The following is a 4,777-nucleotide window of genomic DNA, read 5'->3' on the forward strand; positions in this document are numbered from 1 at the left end:
GAGGTGAAATGACTGACAATTAGCGATTGAGTAGAAAGAAACGTTGTGAGGTTGAGGTAAGCAAATAATTAGTATTATCTATATATGCTTTCTGTATTTGTGGTTTTACTGTTATATGAATTTGTGGTTCGTGCTGACATTGATTTATCTGAAAATATATGAGTGGTGAATGATTTGATTTGATTGATGGTATTGTGTACGTGGAATGGAAAATACGTTGAAATGTTATGTTGTTATTTGAAGTGTTGTGGATGTCTGAAAATGAGAATATATGGATATACTGTTTTACGTTACTAATTGCTTACAAGAATGGTGATATGTGAAAATGAGGGAGTTGTGGAAGTTGAATATATATTGTGGCGTGAATACCACTTGACGTGTTGAAAAGCCTATAAGGTGAAATGAAATTAAAAGAGCTTTGATGCGATATGAGAAAAAAAAAAAGAAATGAAAAGAGCTTTGATGCGATATGAAAAAGATGTGATGTGAAAAGAGCTTTGATGCGATATGAAAAAGATGTGATGTGAAAAGAGCTATGATGCGAAATAAAAGAGCTATGATGCGAAATGAGATTGATGAACCGGCTGTCAAGGGGATTCACTTAAATTTATATAACGATGAGATTGAGTTGATGGGAAAAACACGATATCACCTTCTAGTAAGCAAACTAGGAAAAAGGAAGTTTAATTGATTATTTTATTGTGAGATAGCTATGTGGTGTATTACAATTGATTATGTTGGAGTTAAATTGAGTGTAATCCATGCATGTTGCCTACTTGTCATGTTTGGGCTGTGTTTGATATACATATATAGATAGGGCTGATTATTTACTTATTGAGTGGCAGGCTCATCCCTCTGTTGACATTTTCTTTCAGGAGTAGACTTTGAGGTGTCTGACTGTTGAATAATAGGTCTACGCACTATACTCAGGCAGGTCGGGCCAGTATGCTGTTTTCTCCTCTTGTCAGCTAGAGTACAAATCTAATTTTGTTTGTATAAAGAGAACATAGGCGCTGATCAACTGTGGTGGATTACCTGTAGTGTTTGATTTGTATATATATGATGTTGTGGGTTGACTATGTCGTTATGATGTTGTGATTACGTATGCAAATTGATTAGATGATTATGTGCAAAAGTATATATATGAACACAGGGATTACTATAACTATAACGTTTAGGGTAGATATAACTCTTGTAGCAAAGGGGGTGCTACATGGATAATCTAGAAGGTGCTTTATTTTTTGTAACATCCAACCCTCTAGTCTTTGTTATTCTTTTTGTTTTTATAAGAGTCTATTATATATATAAATATATATATATAGGGATTAATGGATTCAAAAGTGTCAATTGATTTTTCTTTTAAAAATATTTGAAAGTAATATGTTCTATGGTGGCAAAGAACCAAATAAATCGGTGCAAAAAATTCTTACACACATTAGTATATCTGTATAACTTTAACATAATTGCAATTCAATTTCAAATCCAGTCATCAAAGTGTAATAATCACTAAAATTATGAATCAAGTGACATTAGTCTATACCTATCTTTATATATCAAATCATTAATTACATTTTTCAGATTAAAACACACCTACCACATATATTTTTTGCAAAATATCCATCCTTTGAAAACGAATTTCAATAGATCCTTCGTTAAAAGTACTGTCAAATTCAATAAACGCAAAATGATTGAACTTGCAAGAAAGGTGTACTTCATTTTTGAGTGTCAACTTTTGAGTGTCAATTTTAACTTCATCACTACTTTAAATTTTTCAGTTTTACTCAAATGCTCAATAAAAAATTGTCTTTCTTTTTCCTTATTTTTTCATATATTTTCTTACCATGACTAGTAGCTAGTGACTAAACTCATATTTGAAAACAATAATTTTTATTTCACTAATTTTACCTTAAATTAAGCACAAAACGGGGGATGAAGGGAATTCAATTTCAAATCCAGTCATCAAAGTGTAATAATCACTAAAATTATGAATCAAGTGACATTAGTCTATACCTATCTTTATATACCAAATCATTAATTACATTTTTCAAATTAAAACACACCTACCACATATAGTTTTTGCAAAATATCCATCCTTTGAAACCGAATTTCAATAGATCCTTCGTTAAAAGTACTGTCAAATTCAATAAACGCAAAATGATTGAACTTGCAAGAAAGGTGTACTTCATTTTTGAGTGTCAACTTTTCAGTGTCAATTTTAACTTCATCACTACTTTAAATTTTTCAGTTTTACTCAAATGCTCAATAAAAAATTGTCTTTCTTTTTCCTTATTTTTTCATATATTTTCTTACCATGACCAGTAGCTAGTGACTAAACTCATATTTGAAAACAGTAATTTTTATTTCACTAATTTTACCTTAAATTAAGCACAAAACGGGGGATGAAGAGAAAGTGCAAAAGCAGTGGTGATGACCTGGCCTAATCTCAAACCAAACCTGATTGTGCCTGTTTTCTTTTGTTTTTTTTTTTTCAATGAAGATGAGATACTTTTTTAACAAACTTAAATAATTTATGCTTTTATTTTAAATAAATAAATTATAAATTAAACCAAACAATCAAAACTACAAAAAGAAGTAGCTAAGACCACATAAAGACCAAAAAAGATTTAAAATACATTTTTAAAAAAATAACAATGAATTTTAGTGAATTGTTGTACTAATATAGAAGTAGAGGAATAAAGGTAAAATTTTTAGAGTTTCAAAAGTATAAAAAAATATAGAATAGTTAAGCTATAAAAATAAAATAAAACTTATATGTCATGTATTATTTAAAAAAAGAAGTGGCTCGATTAGGTCGGCCCGCTAACTTGACCCAGGGTTAGGAGGTCCTAGGTCATTGGGTTGGGCCTATCCCAAGTATTGATACCTGGAATTAGCCTAAGATTGGCCTAGATTGGACCAACCAACTTTTCTTATTGGGTCAATCACATCTCCTAGGTTGTCCCTCTTGAGCCCGACTATTTAGGCATCTTGATCAGCGACTAGCAACCATGTGTTTAGTCCATGACCATTGAATTAACATTAGTTTGGTGGAAGTTTCTCAATTACAAGATATAATGTGAGATCCCTATGACCAATAAAAAAAAATAATAGTAATTCTTTATTTTTGGGAAGCACGAATATGAATTCTCTATGCACAATAAACAAAAATAGAGGAAAAAAATAGTTGAGCACATTTCATACATCTATATCCATTATAATTGATTGTTGAATGATGATAATATGATTAAGAAACCAAATGATTATTGCTTCTCTTTGACTCGAAACCTGAAGATTTGATTAATTAAATAATTCAAATTTAAAACTTGGGGAGAACATCCCAGATTTGGATATGTACTTGACCAACTTTCTTTTCGAGAAAATATAAACGTTTGAGGGTATTGTGGAGAAAATAGAATATCACAAATGTCGAAATATTTTGTGGTAGTGAAAAGAGTACGAAAGGAGGAAAAAGAATAGTAAATAAATAAATAAAATTAAAATTGAAAAAAAAATTAAAGCACAAGAAAAGATTGCGGCCTCAACTTAGAGTACTAACTATTAATTACATTAATGGAGAGGAGAAGACATTAATTAGGGTATCTTCCATAATTATTTACAGTTTTTCTTATTTACAATGATTTGTTGATAAAAAAATTTCTCATTGTTTCATGTTTGGAAGCCCCATAAAGGTATTAATTGTTGCAACTATTATATATTCTCTCTTCATCACCATACATATATTATTTTTTTGTAATAAGTCTTTTAGTTCACAACATTGGTTTTCCATGCAATGATTTAGAAGGCGTCACAAAATTAGATCTCTTGGTATGTCGTTTTTCATACTTAGGACAATAAATGTTACTTTTAATATTTCTGGTCTCGGCTCTCTGATCTATCTATCTATTTAGTTTTCTATATATCTTTCTCAATTTGCCAACTTTTTTCATATCCGAAGCATATTTTCTTTAATAACTCCCAATCAGGATATCTTACTTGTAATTACATTTTTGAACCTTTCAATGTAATCAATTTTGTTGATATATAAATCCAAATTACTCTATACAAATAATATAATCCAACAACGAAAATTTGATCAATGTAACTTATTTTCCTTTCAAATTTGCTCATGTAGATAAGCTAGTAATACTTTACACTAAGCATGAGATAAAGTAGCTTCTTAATACGCTTGATTTTTAATCACTTCATAACAAGTTGAAGAGAAATTCAAACTTTTACAAAGGTTTAGTTAGCACTGAAGTCTGTCAAAAAAGAAATAACCCATGACCAAGATTACAGCTGTTGCAAGTTGAAAGATCCATTTATAATACTAGGTAGAGGACCGCTGTTTTCGTGTGGAATTGGAATGAAATATATCGGGTAAGAAGGGCGGCAATGCATCGATCACTACCTGCAGATACAAATGGTGGTGCAACATGTCATTATGCGTCAAGTACAATTTTTTTCATATCCGAAGCATATTTTCTTTAATAACTCCCAATCAGGATATCTTACTTGTAATTACATTTTTGAACCTTTCAATGTAATCAATTTTGTTGATATATAAATCCAAATTACTCTATACAAATAATATAATCCGAAAAAGAAAATTTGATCAATGTAACTTATTTTCCTTTCAAATTTGCTCATGTAGATAAGCTAGTAATACTTTACACTAAGCATGAGATAAAGTAGCTTCTTAATACGCTTGATTTTTAATCACTTCATAACAAGTTGAAGAGAAATTCAAACTTTTACAAAGGTTTAGTTAGCACTGAAG

This window comes from Sesamum indicum, unplaced genomic scaffold, assembly GCF_000512975.1.
Source record: "Sesamum indicum cultivar Zhongzhi No. 13 unplaced genomic scaffold, S_indicum_v1.0 scaffold00167, whole genome shotgun sequence".
NCBI classification, from domain to species: Eukaryota; Viridiplantae; Streptophyta; class Magnoliopsida; order Lamiales; family Pedaliaceae; genus Sesamum; species Sesamum indicum.